The 18,842-nt window shown below is 36.5% G+C and overlaps 1 long non-coding RNA gene across 1 annotated transcript in view; it reads right to left on the bottom strand.

The window, feature by feature from the left end:
• Positions 1-697: 697 nt before the first annotated feature.
• LOC141550198 (uncharacterized) overlaps positions 698-18,842 on the bottom strand; it is a 235,030-nt gene continuing 216,885 nt past the window's right edge. The window contains exon 4 of the long non-coding RNA XR_012484540.1: positions 698-879. This is a non-coding gene — a long non-coding RNA (uncharacterized LOC141550198). The remainder of the gene's footprint in view (positions 880-18,842) is intronic.

Raw genomic sequence — 18,842 nt, 5'->3', positions numbered from 1 at the left:
ATTGAGGGATGTATGTGAATATAATTCCTAATTTGTAAACTTTGTCTTAAAATTGATGTGTAAGATAAAACAATGTGTCTGTAATGCTGTTATATTTATGCTTTTGTGAAGACTACTTCATAAATAAGAGATCGACTTTGAAAGCACAATCACATATAAAAGTCAGTACTAATGGTGTAAGTTAGACTAGTCAAGAAAGAAATACAGTTATTTTAAAAATCCTGCAAGGGAAAAGTATGGTCTGTACTTAGATGGAATTAGGATGGAATTGTGGACAGTGTGCTGTAGCTGGAGTCACAAAAACTTGGGTTCTAATCCTGCCTCTGGTAGGTTTTTAGCTTTGTAACCAAGAGCAAGTCACTTAGTCTTTTTTTTTAAATACTTTATTTTTTTATTAATTTTATAATTATAACTTTTTTTGACAATACATATGCATGGGTAATTTTTTACAACATTATCCCTTGCACTCACTTCTGTTCCAAATTTTCCCCTCTTTCCCTCCACCCCCTCCCCTAGATGGCAGGCATTCTCATACATGTTAAATATGTTATAGTATATCCTAGATACAATATATGTGTGCAGAACCGAGTTTCTTGTTGCACAGGAAGAATTGGATTCAGAAGGTAAAAATAACCTGGGAAGAAAAACAAAAATGCAAACAGTTTACATTCATTTCCCAGTGTTCCTTCTCTGGGTGTGGCTGATTCTGTCCATCACTGATCAATTGGAACTGAATTAGATCTTCTCTTTGTTGAAGATATCCACTTCCATGAGAATACATCCTCATATAGTATTGTTGTTGAAGAAGTCATTTAGTCTTAAACCTCAGTTTCCTCATGTTTGGGCTTGATGGTCTCTTCCATTTCTGAATCCATGAACCTATAACCATGGAAATAAATATTGAAAAATTTTTAGAAAATGTTAAAAGAAGGTAATCTAAGAGAACAGACTTGTAGCCAAGTGGAACATTTGGAAGAGCTGCTTTGTAACCAAGAGCAAGTCACTTAGTCTTTTTTTTTTAAATACTTTTTTTTGGGGGGGAAAGTCTGGGCCACAGCTGGAAATTTTCCCTTCCCAGATACATAGGATCAAAACTTCAAAGCTAGAAAAGGCTTGAAGGGGCATCTAATTCAACCTATTCATTTAAATATAATGAAGGTTAGATGAAGGTCACCCAGGAAATAAGGAGCAAGTCATTTAACTCCAAATACAATGGGGGATATGACAAGCCACAGCTTTGAGTTCCTGCAATGTTAATCTTGTATTTCTGCTGTAATGACACACATTGGAAAACCTTAGACTACTGCTGAGGGGATCTCTTCTGTTAAGTCAGCAGAAGAGAGTTGCAGAAGGGCAAGAATAAGGATGCATACATTCCGTGAACTACAACTTTCATGTATCCTTGGTCACTGACTAGCTGGGCTGTCAATTCATGTCACAAAAATCAGCAAAATTCTGACAATTATTTTTTTTAATAAAATCTTCTGGCTGGCCTGATGATAACTGACAGATAACTTTGGCAGCCAGTGACATTGTAGAAAGATGAAAAGAGTAATCTCAACCCCCTACATCTCATAACTGTTTCTGAGACTCCATAGAGAGACAGAGACACAGAAAGGGACAGAGACAGTCACAATGATAGATACAGAAAGACAAAGAGACAGAGAGACAGAGACAGAGAGAGACATAGAGTGGGAGGGAGAGAGAAAAAGGAGAGAGATGATTTTTTCCATGTCCACCTTAGCTGAGGTTACCAAATATATCTGAGATTACCCAATTTTCTTTCTTTGTCCAATTTTCCTATTCTTTGTCATTATTCTTTCTGTATATGATATCTAACCTTACTCTGCTGAATTGTCTTTTAAGGTGGAAGCCCACAAGATGAGTAACCCCAATAAATACCCATTTTTGTTTTGGAGATGGTTTGAGCTTGAATGCTTTCAGAGACAATACCACAAGACACCTCCTGGTGTCCCAACATTTTGGGCATACCTCAACAGAAAGAAGAGAGACTTTAAGTGAGGGGGAAAACTGAAAGAATTCCAACTCTTTGTTTCCTTTCACCATCATCCCCCAGAACATTTCAGCCTTCTACCACCTAAACTTTAATGAGGAAGAGAAGAAACAGAGAAGAGATAGGTAGTACAAGAAGGTAGGCTCGCACCCATTCAGTGAAGCACCAACAAGAAAAAACTCAAGGCAATTTATTCAGGTTATTCACTAGCAAAACCTTAAGTTATCTGAGCAGACCAGCTTTACCTCAAAGAAATCTGTTTGACTTCTAGCTACTTTTACCAGCTTCCACGTCCCCAGATAAAAACAGAATGACAATTTCTACCAGACTAAACAGATGGCCTCAGCATCAACCAGAAAGGCCAAGATCCCAGGACTAAATAAAATGCACACACATGGCTGAGCAGAGGGGAGTCCTGGATACCTTAAATCAGGAAGAGACCATCAAATCCTAGACTTGTTGTGAATAAAGTGCTTGTCAATAGTACATTGTACACGTTACAAGACTCTCTCTGACATTGATTGAGTTGATTGACAGTGACTGAGCCAGATCAAAAATTTCACCGTGAATCGTATAATTTTCAAGGAGTCTTTTTCTGGCTAAAAGTTATTTTATGTAGTGAGAGAAATTATGACTGAGATGTTCATAATGTTATAAACACAGGAAAGAGAATGATCATGGCCTGCATATAGAAAGATTATGTCCTGACATACTATCTAATGCTCTACTGTAGCCTCAGTCTTGTCTACCAGGAGAGATAATTTATATAGGAGTGGTGTATATAGTGGAAATAGTACTAGCTCTAGAGTCAGAGCCCTGAGTTCAAATTTGACCTCTAGGGCTTATTAGCTTTGTGACCTTATCTACTCTTCCTGGGATCTTGATTTTCCCCCTCTATTGTTATGCCACAGTCTCCTTGAGCTGTTCTACCTCAGTTTCCCTGCACTAGTTTCCCTTATTGTCCTGACTGAGTTTCCCTGAATTGTTCTATCTCAGTTTCCTTAACTGTTCTGCCTCAGTCCCCTTAGTTGTAAAACCCCCTCTGGTTCATTAAGACTGAGGACCATTTGCTCTAAGGTTATAAATTGTCAATGGGAGATGAGGGGCAGATCAGACATTCTGGCTCCTAGCTCCCTCTGCCTTCAAAGAATTTGTGACACTGTCTCTCTAAGAGATAAAATCATCCCAGATACTTCAATTGACATCCTTACTTCTGTTTATTCAAACATCCTGACACTGGTTTTCAGTAAGATTTTATTGCTCTCCTCATCCTGACAGAACCAAAAGGTTCTGTAAGAACCTTTCCCGCTCTGCTCTTCTTTTCTTTGTTTGAAAGCTATAAAAGGGTTTGTCATTCCCCCATTCGTCACTGGATACTTTGAGACAAGAGTCCTGTCCAGTCAATTAAATTCTCCAATTAATAAAATATTAAAAACTCTCTAATCTCTATCTTGCCTCAGTTTCTCCAGCATTGCATTTTGGAGGCCCCAGCGAGATAATAGAGACTGAGGACGGGATTAGAGATTAGAGACCTCTTGGTCCCCATCTAGGCCTGGGACGGCTCAGGATCTGGGTCCATTCCTAGAAAAATCAGCCCTCTGGATTTCTCCAGAGACTCCCGGAAAAGAAGCAGCTCTTCAGCCGTGGACACACCTTCAGATCGACTGATTGATTCGGCCTTTTGGGAGAGTAAGTTTTGTGTCCGTTTTAGGACACCTGGCCTGCCTGTTCTGTCTGTTATATTATCGCATCTGTAAGCTCAGAAGAATAATATGCCGACAGGTATCAAATTCTGAGTAGGGTATCATTCTGGGACGCTGGAAGATATCCTCTGGGTTGTCTTATGTCCTATGTGTTGTTAATGTTGTAACTGCAGTCTGTATGAGTTTTGTTCTGTGTTCAGTGTGATATATGTTCTATATTCTATGTGATTTGTCTGTTTTGTTCATGTAAGAGCTCTACTAAGTTTTAGGAATTGTTGTTGATCTTTTAAGTTTTAAGAACTGTGACTGAGAAATTTGGCAATTGGATATAAGGGACAGTGTCACAAATTCTTTGAAGACAGAGGGAGCTAGAAGCCAGGATGTCTGATCTGCTCCTCATCTCCCATTAACAATTTATAACCTTAGAACAAATGGTCCTCAGTCTTAATGAACCAGGGGGGTTTTACAACTTAAGGGGACTGAGGCAGAACAGTTAAGGAAACTGTTCAGAACAATTCAGGGAAACTCAGTCAGGACAATAAGGGAAAACTAGTGAGGGGAAACTGAGGTAGAACAGCTCAAGGAGACTGTGGCGTAACACTATAAAATTAGGAAGTTAGAGCAGATGACCTCTGAAGTTACTCCCCAATCCTAAATCTATTACCAATATTCCTTTTAACTCTAGAGAATCTCCTTAATATTATTTAAACCCTAAAAACCCCACCTTGTCTTCCTTTAGGGACGATGCAAAGGAAGTAGGCTACTGAAAGGGCCTTGAACTTTTCATGAATCCAGGATTTAGAATCATAGCTTTTGTCCTCTGCCAAGTGAGTTGTTTATTGAATAAATATTTTGGGAATTGAATTTGAACCAAATGATGCCATGGCCTCCTTGCTTTTCCAATAGTGAAAGATCCCACTTGCCTTCACTCAAAATGATTCTTCAAATTTAAGACCAAGCTTTCCTATCATCATCTTGGAAGCTCCATGGAGGGTTCCATCTTTAAGTAAAATACATGAATAATGGGGGAAGAGTATTCATTTTCTGGACCATTTAAATTCATAAGTCACTGGATTTTGTAATCTCACAAATGGAAACGACCTCAAGTCGTTGTCAAGTCAATGACAGTCTTTGAACGAGTCAATGAATATTTTTGCCAAATGAAGTCATAAGAACAAGACCCTTATCTTGTACCAATACCAATATCTTGTACAAATTTCTTTAAGCCCCCAACCATTTCAAGGCTTTTGGAGACCCCAAACAGACCCTCTCCTTTAGATATTATTCTCATGTGACAAAAGATGAATTCTACTCACGAATATTTAATATTTAATTCCTGCAGCCTAAAATAGGGGAGTTTCCCAATGCAAACATGTTGTTCTCAGTGAATCCTGTTATTAGTAAATAGGACATATTCTACTATTTACAGATTTGAATCCATTCAGGAGTAGAAGGCTATTTTCTCTCTCCTACCTCAAAAAGTAAATAGAATTATTTTTTTAAACCAGTCTCAAGAGACAGAACTAATATTCCATACTACAAAAAATTTAAACTAAATGCTAAGAAACTATAATAATGAAATCTGGCCCCAAAAAATAGATATGGAAAAGCACTCTCTCTTGTTTCTTTGCAGAGGTGAAGAGCTATGGATAGGAATACTGCATATAATGTCAAACTTTTGACACATTGGTTAGTATTGCTGACCAAAAAGTTTTTCTCTTTCCTTTTTAAAAAAAGTCTTTGCTATAAAAAGTAGCTATCTGTGACTATGAGGGAAAGGGGCTATACTAGGAAAATATAAGTGATTTTAAAATTATGTATCAATAAATTTATTATTAAAAACTAAAATTAAATAAATTAGGAATAAAGGTCCCAAATCCCAATAGCCTATGCTATACACGGATTTATATTATAGGGAAATTGCTAAATCAAAGGGTTTTTTTATGGTGGTTCATATATGTAAATTTATATATTTATGAGCTTTATTACATCAGGTTTCTTCTCCATATTTTAAAAAGAGACATGGTCAAAGCCAACAGCACTAGAAGAAAGAAAATCAAAAATGTGATTTGAGAGACTCATTCTCCCTGATTCTGGAAAATAATGATAGACATTCTTACAAGTATCTTAAGCTTACAAAGCACTTTATGATGAAGGAAATTGATCTTACAAGATGAACTTACCCTCTGAAGTAGATTATAGAAGCATTCTTAACCCCATTTTATAGATGGGAAAGTTTGGACTAATAGGTAAATTAACTTGCTCAAAGAATCAGATATAGTATTAGGATTCAAATCTCCTAATGCTCAGCTTGGACTTCACGTTGTCCCTCAACCTTTTTAGTATTCCAGTCTGTGAAAGGGGAAAACAATTCGTGCCTTCTTGCAGCTGTGGACATAGAATCTTAAGTCAGGAGACAAGGTTCACATTCCAGTTCTGTCATTCATAGCCTACACAACCTAAAACCATTCTTTCCACTAGATTCCTTATGTAAAATATAGATAATAATATTTGGACTACTTATCCAACAGGGTTGTTGTGAAGATAGGATGAAAGAAAACACTTTTAAAACAGTAAAACCCTATATAAATACCAGGTACCATTGTCTTAATTGTTATTTGGAGAGGCTGCTTAATCATGAAAGCTTCAGAAAGAAGGTGCTATATAAATCCAAAAGGTGATTATTATACATTTTAATGAGGCCACATGTTGTCAAGGAAGTAAATGGTTCCCTGGGCATTTGGGTTGGAATGTGAGTCTTTCTGCAATTTGAAATTATTTCTTATAGCAGAAAGTACAGATTTAATATTAAACACCCAGGAGAGGGAATGTCCTTCCTTAACCTTCCTTCCCAGCAACATTCTACTCATCCTCTCTCTTAGTGCTTACTGGTTTTCAGAATCTCCCCTATGGTGGACCCCAGGGTGCATAAGTCTGATCAACTTTGTCATATTTAAAACTAGCATTTGGATATCCAAGGCCAACTGTAAGAAACGTGCACACAAATTAGTTTTTAAAAGAAAAGTTCAGTTAAGGAAGGAAAGAGAGAGGGAAATTAGGATAATGGATAATATCAGACATATATGTATTTTGGAAGTCCAGACAATTTAGGTGAAGGTACTAAGACCCATAAAGATGCATCTATAGACAAGGCAGAGGTCCCCTTTGAGGGCTCCAAATAGTAGGAAGAGCATATACTCTACTTAGTAACTTACTGTTTCAATCAATTATTACTAACTAGTTGCTATAATTATACTTTGGACCCCACCTCATTGAACTGCTACAATAGCCTTCTAACTGTTTTCCCTGTCTTCCATTCACTCTTCTGCTGTGATCCATGCACTACTCAGCTACCAAGGTGAGAAAGGACATCTATAACACTCTTGCTAACAGAGCTGCAGTGGCTCCCTATTACATCCAAGAATTCATTATAAATTACTGTTTGCTTTTTAGATCTATTCATAACACGATCTATCCCTATCTTTCCACTCCTCTTATACTTTCCTTCCTTCAATGTACATTATGTTCCAGAAGCACTGGCCTATGTGCTCTTACTTGTAAAGGACTTTGACATTCCAGCTCTAGACTCTTTCCCTGTCTATCCCACTTTCCTAGAATGAAATCTCTACTTGCCTCTGATTCTTTTTTTCCCTGACTCCCTTCAAGTCTCTTTTCCAAGCATTCCCAATAGCTTAAGGGGAAGGGGGTGTATTATGGGAAAAATTCCCTCTTCTGAGATTATCTTTCATCAATTTTACACACAACTTTTATATACCAAGTTAGTTGCAGGCTATCTCCCTCATGACAATGAAAACTCACTGTTTTTTTACTTTCTTTGTTTCCCTAGCACTTAGCACTGTGCCTGATGCATAATAGGGAACTTGGGATCTATAAGGGGTTCAGAAGGAGTACCATCTCTGGTGTTTGTTGGATTCTTTTCAGCGTTTCTCATCCATGTTTGGTATCTACATGATTCACCCAACTCTCACCTAAAGATAGCTCCAAGAAGCTATAGCATTTGTAGCAGCAATACCATAGTGAATTCTTCTCTGTAGATAGGCTAAACCAGATTAAGATTAATCAACAGACATTAAGCCCATTAGTGAGGGAGGGAGGTGTCATCCCTAGCATGTAAAGACTTTCCCCAGTGGAATGGGCAGATGAGAACAATTTGTTCCAGCAGCTACCAAAGCAGCTGAAGAGGATGCTATGGAGTACCTAGAGCTTGGTCAGACAGTGAAGATGCTGAGGTCATCCTGCATCCTGGGTCATTGCCAGTCATCTTGATTTTTGTACTGTCACTGGCCTTCAAAGGCTTTTGAAGAGCGTGTGAAGAGTGATGACTTTGGGCAATTCTGCCTCACTTAAATCTAATTCATGTGTAAGACATCATCCCCATGATGTCATTGGTCCTCTTCAAAAATTAAGAACAAACAAACCACAGGCAGCTAACTAGAGCAATGGATAGAATGGGCCTAGTCTCAGGAAGACCTGAATTCACACCCAACCTCTGATGCTAGCTATGTGACTTTGGGTTAAACTTTACTTTAACCTCAGTTTCCTCCTCTATAAAATGAACGTAATAATAATACTTATCTTTCAAGATTGTTGTGAGAATTAAATGAGGCAATTATAAAGTATTTGGAACAAATTAAGTTCTATATAACACTATTATTGTCATGGATGCTTAGTAAATCATTCTTTACTGACTTTGCTAAAGGAGTGTAAATGCTATTAACACCCTCTAATTTCTGATGCCCCAAAATAAAGCCACAGACACCTATTGTAGTTACAATTTTAATTTATAATAGTCTTTCTTTCTTGGGGCAGGTTCAGAATTGATGCATTAAGGATATCAACATAGGAAGGCTATGAATTTATGGAAATATGATTCAATGATCCAAATCTACCTCATTTTGAGCTCTTTGAGCATCATGTGTGAGTTGTTCATTCCACAGCTTGGTAGTGTGATTTCAGACCTTTGAAGATGAAGCTGAAAATCTTCACATTCTACTTGCTCAGCTAATGGCAGAATGGGGAAAGCAGACAGATGAACATGAGGAGGAAAAAAGCAAAATCATACATAGAGTTCCATAAACATTGATCACCTCAAATTTAGAGCCAAGAATGACTTGGAGATCTTGTAGCGCAATTTTTTTTTCATTTGGTAGATAAATTGATTATCATATATGATGATGAAATGATTTAATGGTCACAAAGCTAGCAAGCAACTGAGCCAGAATTCTAATTCAATTTTTCTAATCTCAGATCTGGTGGTGCACCATGGAAGTCCAATGTACTACCAAATAAATTCCATTAGTTTATTGGATGTGGAGTTAAACTGCTCTATTCCATCTGTTCACATTGAGCAAATAATATTTGTGGATCTAGAGCTGCTAAAAATTTAAGTTTTCTTGTCATAGCTAGAAGTGTAACTCCAACCCCAAAGCTCATCAGAGAAAGTCTCGCTTCTTTTGTGAAAATTGAGGGGTGAGGCAGAATTGGCAAGAGTGAAAGTCAAGCCTTATAATAACACCCCTGTGCTACATGTGAATAAATAACCTTTGTAACATGTGGATCTCCACTAAACAAGCTTCTGGGATATAGGGATTGTGCACTAAAGCTAGAGAGAAACCTGAGTTCAAATCTTTTTTCATATATTTATCATTTCTGTGTCTCAGCCAATTTCTGTAACCTCTTTGAATTCAGTTTCCCTTTGTTTAAAATCTTTTCTTATGATGATCAAATGAGATAATATATGAAAAGCATTTTACAATCTTAAAAATGTTGCTATATACTTAGTAAAAATGCTAAGTCAAAATGGATACATGATTTAGACATACTATAGTAGCAAAAAAAAAAAAAAAAAAAAAAAAAAAGTTTACTTATCAGATCTATGGGAAAGGCAAGAATTTATGACCAAACAAGAGATAGAGAACACCATGAAATTCAAAATGGAAAAATTTTATTACATTAAATTAAAAAGGTTTTGTTCAAATAAAATCAATGCAATTAACGTCAGAAGGAAAGCAGCAAAGTGGAAAGCAATTTTTACAGACAATTTTTCTCATAAAGGCCTCATTTCTCAAATGGCAACTGAGTCAAATTTATAAGAATACAAGCCATTCCCTAATTGATAAATGGTCAAAGGATATGAACATATGCTTTTTAGGTGAAGAAATTAAAGCTATCTATAGTAACATAAAAAAAACTGTCACTTTTGATTAGAAAAATGAAAAATAAAACAACTCTGAGGTACCATCTTATACCTATCAGATTAACTAAGATGACAGAAAAGGAAAGTGATAAATGTTGGAGAAGATGTTGGAAGATTGGAACACTACTGTTTGTAGAGCTATGGATTGATCCAACCACTCTGAAGAGTAATTTAGAACTATGCTGAAAGGGCTATACAACTTTAAATACCCTTTGATCCAGCAATACCACTACTAAATCTGTATCCCAAAGAAGGCATAAAAAATGGGAAAGGACATACATGTACAAAAATTTCATAGCAATTCTTTTTTTTTTTTTTTTTTTGGAATTGGAAATTAAGGAGATACATATCAATTGGGGAATGCCTAAACAAGTTGTGGTAGATAAATATAATGGAACAATACTGTATTATTAAAAATGAAGAATGGACAGATTTTAGAGAAACCTAGAAAGATTTACACTAATTGATGCCAAGTGAAGTCAGCAAAACTAGAAGAAGAATGTATATAGTAACATGAAACTTTGTTGATCTATTATGAAAAGCCTAGCTCTCTCAGCAATGTAATGATCCAAAACAATTCCAAAAGACTCATAACGGACAATGTTATCCATATCCAGAGAAAGAATGATGGAATCTGAATGCAGACTAAAGTACTATTTTCACTTTTTTGGTTTTCTTTCTTTCTTACTGTTTTTGTTCTGATTCTTCTTGCAATATAAGTGATATGGAAATATATTTAACATGATTGTACATGTACAACCTAAATCAGATTGCTTGCTTTCTTGGAAGGGAGGGGAGAAGGAGGAAAAGAGAAAAAATGAAATTAAAATTTTATTTCAAAAAACAAAAGTTGAAAAATATCTTTGCATGTAATTAGAAAAAAATACTATTAAATAAAATAACAAAAGCATTGTGTGATAGTCAACTGTTATTGCTATTACTATTATTTTAAGTCCCCAAAATAGTATCACACAAAGAATGGCCACTCAGAATATTTACTGGTAACCATGATGATAAAATCAGTGATAGTGGGCTCTCATGGAAGAAGCATTAATGTAAATCATGCAATTTGGATTCTACTTCCCTGGACCTCTGTCAGACAAGTGAGGTTGGACAAAAAGATCTTCAAGACCCCTTTTATAGAAAACATTCTGCAACCCACACTAATAGAAGTGAATATAGTTCAATCCAAACAGCAGCTTTTTTCTAAATCAGAGCTCTGCAAAGTAAGACATTATGCTGTTTTCTGAGCAACATCAGATTTACCATCTCAATTACAGTTTGTTTCAGTTAATGTAAAAATCAGTCTTTATTCCCTGAATATACTATCGAAGGGGAAGAGAAGACAAGAAACAATAGAAACATATGCTGAGTGTCAAGGAAAAAACAGGCTGGGATTAAAAACTTGTTCAGGATAACCTACAAATGAGGTGCTTGAAAGTTCACTGTCCAAGAATCTGTGAAGTACAATACAAATCAATAATATACTTAACATGCCAACTCTGGGAGAATACATTTCTCCTTCCCCACTGCATCTTTACCCAGCCCCACAGCCCTTTAAAAAAGTCTGTTCAAATCTACAATCTATTTTAAAAGAGCTGTTTATGCCAAAGCATCCTGGGGAAAAAGAAAAAAAAAAAACTCAATCCCAACCCATTTGATTCCTTGCCTTCCCTCCTCCCAGTTCTCTTTCACCCCAAGCTCCCTTCTCTTATGAGGTGACCCCATTCTGAACTCTGTTCCAGCAAAGGACATTTTTAGCCAACAATGCTAGAAGTAGGGCTTTCCATCTCATCTCTGAGCTACTAATAGCTTATTTTGTGTGTGCTTGTCTGAGATGCTGGGGTTTTTTTCCTTATGCTGAACAGCAGCTTCTTGGCTGGGAGCATCTTCAGAAGTGACCCTAGTGATATTCAAGTTATTTTAAACCCACAATATCTCATCTCTCTTTAGCAGTTAAAGATGAGCTCCATGGGTCCTTGCAGCACTGTATAATAGGCTTCAAAGAGTGCAAGGTAATGAGCATTCTCAGTCTTTTTCCTGGAACATGGCAGAGAATTATGGAGAAGGAAGAGAATGATGAAGGAATGGGAGAGCTCAGCTCCTGAAAGTGGCTGAAAACAAAGAGCCTGGAATTCTTACATAGTTCAGTTCCTTCTGCATTGTTGATCAGAGTCCTTTCAAGCAGAGAGCAGCCTGAACAAGATTGTGAAACTGTTTGCTTGCTAAAGGCAACAAGATTCAGTGAAAAAAGTTTTGATTGTGGAGTCAGTTGTTGGATGTGAAGTTGAATTCAAGCCTTGACTAGGCCACTTACTGTATGATTTTGACCATGTCAATGAACCTCTCTAGACCTAAATTTCTCATCTGTTAAAAGGGATTAGACTAGATGATTTCTAATATAACATAAAAATATTATATTTAATATAAAGATTAGACTAGATAGCCTCTAAGGTCCCATCCAGCTCTTGTCTATGATCATGTGGTTCTTATTACCCTTGATTTCACTTCTCTACATGGTGCCCCACCCTAACCTTCTACCAGCACCTCTCCAGGTGCCCAGTGTATGCACATTATCTCAGGACTATGGTACTGCATTTGAGCCTGTCCTCCATGACAGTGTCCTCCTTCAAATCAAAATTTCCCTATCTTGTATCCTATTGGTTTAGGAATCAATTCTCTTTTAGCTTATCTAAACAAATGCATACTGACAGGGGAAGGAGAATAGATTACAACTTTTCCTAGGTAACATTTGCAGCTTTCACACAGTCATTCTTGAAATGGTGACTTAAGCAAATGACGCTTTGAGTATTAATTTTGTGAATTTAGGGTACCAGCTCAGGAAAGGAAAGGAAGATGTTATGGGGATATGGGAAGGACCATTCTCAAATCCAATTTCATAGAACTCACAAATCAGCTCACTGGATTACTTCTATTTTAGGATACCAGATAGAAAGCACCTCCATGCTGCTTTCTCCTCCCCTACTCTTTGTTTTAAGGTAAGAGTAAGAGATAGAAAAAGAGACAACAGAATATTAGGACTGCAGGAGGAAGAGAATAGAATTTGGGAAGGGCAGAGCAAGAAATCCATAAAAAAATATTCTGAAAACAAGAGAGGAAAGGGGATAAACGTGTTCAAAATATTACAGAGCTGCATTAAATATGCACAGAGCACTTTATTATATCTTCAAAGCAATTTACAGTCATTCCACAGTGTTCCCTCCTAGCTCTTAAGGAGGAGTTTAGCACTTACTTTTTGTTTTGTTTTTTTTAAAAAGAGCAACTAAGTGCTATTTCAAGAATCTGGTCCGTGGCACAATGCTATTGGGCTTCTAATAGATGTGAAATTGATGATTAAAAGCCAATGAACGAGACAGAAAGATTCTATTCTTAGTCATGGAGTTCCTCTGAGGAGCCCATATATGAGAGGGAGGATGGGAATGAGATGCTAAAAACTCAAGCAAAAAATGCAATGGACAGTTTAGGAATAAGGAATAAGACTGGGTTTAAATATTTATTAATCAACCAAATGATCTTCTTAGTTTTCAGTCTTCTTAGTCACTTAGTCTCTCTGTGTCTTCATTTTATTAGTGAAAGTTGGAGTCTGGATATCTATTCCAACTCCAATAATCTATGAATCTCTATTTTCTTTATGAAATATTTAAATAACAGTATAAAATAATTCATGTATATAGCATTACAAAAACCCTATAAATTCATTATCTCATTTGATGCCAATCTTCAAAACAGTACTGTGAGGAAAGTAGTAAAAGTATTATTGTAACCCTCATTTTATAAATGAGCAATCTGAGACTCAGAAAAAAAGAAATGACTTCTTGAAGGTGATGGAAAAGTTGAGTTTCAATTTTCTTCTTATTATTTCAAGGTTATTGCTTTCTCCACCATATGCAAATGAGGGAATTGCAATTTCTAACTAAATACAAACAAATATGAGCTTACCTTTCTGTTTAGCTCATGGCATAATAGAAGGGGTACAGACTTGAGTTTTAATCCCAAGCCTGACAATTATTGGGTAAATTTGAGCAAATCAGTTCACTCACTAATTATTGGTTTCCTTCTCTGCAAAATGAGAATTAAAATTATTTGTACTTCAAAGAAGCATTTTAAGGGAAGAGCTTTGCATACTTTGGCAAGTTATAGAAAGGATAATAATAATTGTTATTATTGTCAATATTAACAATAATAAAAACAGTAATAGTATTCTTGCATGTAAAAGGAAAATGGGAGAAGGAGGGAAGGAGGGATTCTGCTTCCAGACCAGTCTCTTTCCTATTCCTGCTTTACTGGGACCAGACAAGAAAATATTTTGGGGAATAATCATCTGCTTCAACATCTTCCAGCCTGCTTCCTTGAAAAGGCCTTCAGCCTTTCTAAATTATGGCATAATACTCCATTATTTACAGAATACTTTCCCCATATCAGTCTTCCAAGGCAAATAATGATGAGATTATTCACGCCTTTTATAGATGAATAACCTAAGAGTCAAGGAGCAAAATTCAAAGAAATGATTTGCCTAAAATCATACATAATGAGTGAAGAAGCTGGGCTTCAAACATAGCTCTAACTACTTCAAGTTCAGTACATAGTTTTCCCTGTTTTTCACTATACCACATTTCTTTTCCATCTTCTTATATATCCTTCTCTTCCCCTTCATAGCTACTCTCCATCTGGTCTCAGCTAACTGGAAAGTACTGGATATCTTTTCTTTTTCTCTAGCCTCCAGTCAATAATTATTTGCCCTATGTCTATTCTTCCCTGATCCTCAGGATCAATCTGTTAAGAAAATTAAAAGTTTTGAATTTTTTTTAATTTAATGGAGACCTTTGGCAGTTGGGTGAAGCCTAAAAACCTTTTGTCTGAATCATGTTTTTAAATGCATTAAACATATATAGAATCACAAAAAAGCAATTATGTTGAAATTTCATGAATAATTTTTTAAAAGCTCAATGACTTCAGGTTAATCCCTTTGCCAAACTAAAATGAACTAATGGATAGCAATAGATCACTAAGACTAACTCATCACATCCAACAGTGACATTTTAACAACTGACTTTAACGACTGTTGTGAATTTCAGGTTCCATGATGAGCCACTAGGATACCTTTGAGCATTGGAGGAGTGCTTTCCCTATCTCTGGGTCTCAGAATCAATCACATGAAAAGATTTTGCCTTCCTTTGGGAATCACTACAGAGCAGTCAATATCAGCTGGCTGCAGAAAACATTAGCTGATTGTGGGGGAAGATGGTCAGAGCTGAGAAAAGCCTGGGAAAGTCTCCACATTCTGTGATTAAACATTCCTCAGGGTACAACTACTGTGGTAGTTTCTATTCCATGACAAATAAGGAGACACCCACAGACACAGAGAGACTCTTAACACTTGAAAGAACATTGTAAGATAATTGTAGACAGCTGTTTAAATTACTCAACCATAGTCCTCACAATTCCAAGCAACTAAAAAGACAATTGATAAAGAAATTATAAGAATATAATGAGGTAGTCTGAATACAGTTTAAAAGTAGGAATTAAGTGGATTGAGAAGTAAAAAGCTAAAAATTTTAGTTTGGAGGGGAGGTGTCTGACTGCTACTGTGGTATTTGGCAGCTGGCAAATTGATGTTCCTAAAACACCCCATCACTCACAACTCTTCAGTGATTACCAATTCCCACTAGAATAAATACACAATCTTCTTTCTGGTGTTTGAAGTTCACACTATGATTCCCATCTGCCTTTTCAGTCATATTGCATATTACGCCTCTTAACATACCCTCCATCCTAGTCAAATTATTCAGCTAGATGGTCAAGGTAAATTGTTATTGCTATTCAGCCTTTTTCTTTGTTTTTCCATGTCCAACTTTTTGTGACCTCATTTAGGGGAAGGATTAGTTGGCAAAAATATTGTAGAGGTTTACCATTTCCTTCTCCAGCTTATTTCACAGATGAGTAAACTGAGGCAAACAGGATTAAGGGATTTTTCCAGGGTCACACAGCTAGGAAGTATATGCAGCCAGATTTGACCCCATAAAGATGACTCTGATTCCAAACTCAGTATTCTATCCACTGCACAACCAAGCTACTCTGTCAAAATATAAGACATCTCCCAATCCTTTGCATAGGTGGTCTGAATGTCATGTCAGGATTCCACTCTCCTATCCTCAGCCTCTTGGAATGCCACATTTCCTTCAAAACCTACCTCAGAAACCACTTCTGACATCAATCCTTTCCTGGTCACCTCAGTTATTACCTTTCTCTCCTTCTTGAAATTACTTCAGATCACTTTTTTCATATAAATCATGATTATATACTTTATGCCCACCCAATAGAATATAATCTACTTGAAGCCAAAGACAGTTGAACTTTTTCTTTATATGAAAAACTTAGCACCATACCTTAAAATATTTTTCAAGTTGAATTTAATTTCTGTGAGCATTTCACATATCCTTTGAGGACTAACATAACAAACAGACTCATTCTCAGTCAAGATTCTCCTACAAGTGGCACCATACTGTGACTTAAGTTGCTAACATGAAGTACTGCCCCCAAAGACTTTTTCCTCCTATAATTTGTAGAAAGAACATTTATTCATGATCCCGATAGAGACAGAAATAGACTCCAAGAACAATCAAAGCTACTATAAATTTTGGTGATGACTATAATATATGACCAATAGTTGAATAGAGTGAGGGAAAGTAGCTTTTAACTTTCCCAGTACAAAGCTTTTCATCAAATTCTTCTGCCTAAAGATCCATGTGTAGAAAATAGCCATGAAATTATAGAATTCATATCTCAAAGGAATCTCAAAAATGATCTAATACAGTCTTTCATTTTATAAGTGAAACAGCCAGAGGAAAAAGTATATGCCCAAAGTCTAACTGGAGTAGCTGAATGGTGCTATTTGGTAGGTCCTTGACCTCTCAGGTAAAGTTTACACTTTTGCCCCCTAAAACACCTACCTATGGCTTTTCTAATTACCAAATCACAAATCTAGAGCTCAAAGGGATATCAGATCAAATCATCTCACCTTACACATGAGAAACTAAGGCCTAAAGATGCTGCATAATTTTTCACATTGATGTCAGTCTTACATTTAAGAGGTAGGGTTTGAACTTAGGTAATGTTCCTTCTCTCTCTCTCTCTCTCTCTCTCTCTCTCTCTCTCTCTCTCTCTCTCTCTCTCTCTCTCTCTCTCTCTCTCTCTCTCTCTCTCTCACACACACACACACACACACACACACACACACACACACACACACACACACAGAGGCAGGAAGTAAATATTATATGGCAACCAGCAACTCCAATGACAGAGCACTTTTGCTCTATTATATTATAAATGCTGAAGTGCTATCCACAGTTGTTTCAGACTTTTATGGAACTAGCCATGCTGTGAGGTATATTTGAGACTCTAAAAGTCGCAATCTTATGGCTTAAATGATGTTTAGAGATAAAGTGGTACCATATCATCTCCAGGTTGTCTTCTTGAATAGTACCTCTCACTGACACCTTACTGAGCATCAGCTCACTTTTAATATCTTCAAGAATCAGTTTATCTCAGTATCTGTTAATATATCTGGATCTGAAGAAATAGTTTATTGTACACCAATATATGTAATAGTATCATAAGGGCCATTCTCTTACAAGTTGTGATGGCTTGCTCCATGCCAAGGTCTTGACCTACAAATTGACCTTTGTAGAAAAGATCAATTTAGGGAAAAAACACATTCAGTACATGAAAGTATTGTCTCAAAGGAGTATAGAGCCTATAAATATCCATTCTACAAATATGCAAGACCTCTACTTAGAACTTATGGATAAACTTCAGTACTTCCACTAAAATGTATATATTACTTAAACAGCTAAGTTACAAGCAAATAGAACATTAGATCAGAGTCTGGAAGATCTTCGTTCAAAGTCAGTTTCAGCTGTGTAACCTTTTTCAGCTTCAGTTTCTTCATCTATAAAATGAAATAATAAAATTATCCACCCATGAGGGTAGGATCTCAAGGTGAGGAATCTACTGGGAGGATCATAGCCAAAATACAGAAGCATTGGCTACTCTTTCCTGGTTCAGAAACCAGTGAATCAGTAGACTAGCTGTAAAACCTCCAGTGCAACTACAAAAGGCAAATAGTGAATCCATGGTCCTCAAACTTTTTAAATAGTTCACTGTCCCTCAGACTGTTGGAGGACCAGACTATAGTAAAAACAAAACCTCACACTCTTTCTCCGCTCCTCAGCTCATTTGCCATAACCCAGAGAGCCACATAAATGTCCTCAACTGGTCACATCTGGCCCGAGGGCCATAGTTTGAGAACTTCGACCTAGCATAACATTGAGACTTGGCCATTTACACCCACATACTTGGCCAGCAGCACCAGCCACAGAATATCTAGATGCTGCTGTCACCTATAGAGGAAGCTTGGGACAATCTCCCCTTTGTCTTAAAAGCAGACCTCAATCTTTAAAAATGAACAAAAAAGCAAAAAGAGCTCTGAATATAGATAGCTATTTATGGAGATAAGAACTAAAAGCCCTCAAACTCTGAAGACACAAAAAACAAAACATCTTTATGTGAAGCCTTGAAGGGTGATGTGAGTTGTTTTCCAATTCAAAAGACTCTCTAGGAAAAATTCCAAAAGGATTTTAAATGAGAGTTGTAAGAAAAATAGGGAAAGGAATTGAGAACTTTGGAAAAGAAAACACAGATATTGTCTGAAGAAAAGCACTCCTTAAAAAATACATTTGATGAAATGGAAAAAAAAAAACAACTTGAAAAACAGAATTGATGAAATGGGAAACTGAGAGCAATTCCCTTAAAAACAGAATTGCTGGAATGGAAAAAACCCAATTAACAAAACAACTCATTTAATAGTTCAATAGGTCAAATGCAA

Source organism: Sminthopsis crassicaudata, chromosome 1 (genome assembly GCF_048593235.1).
Source record: "Sminthopsis crassicaudata isolate SCR6 chromosome 1, ASM4859323v1, whole genome shotgun sequence".
NCBI classification, from domain to species: Eukaryota; Metazoa; Chordata; class Mammalia; order Dasyuromorphia; family Dasyuridae; genus Sminthopsis; species Sminthopsis crassicaudata.
The sequence above is the reverse complement of the archived record's forward strand: the minus strand, read 5'-3'. Positions and strand labels throughout refer to the sequence as shown.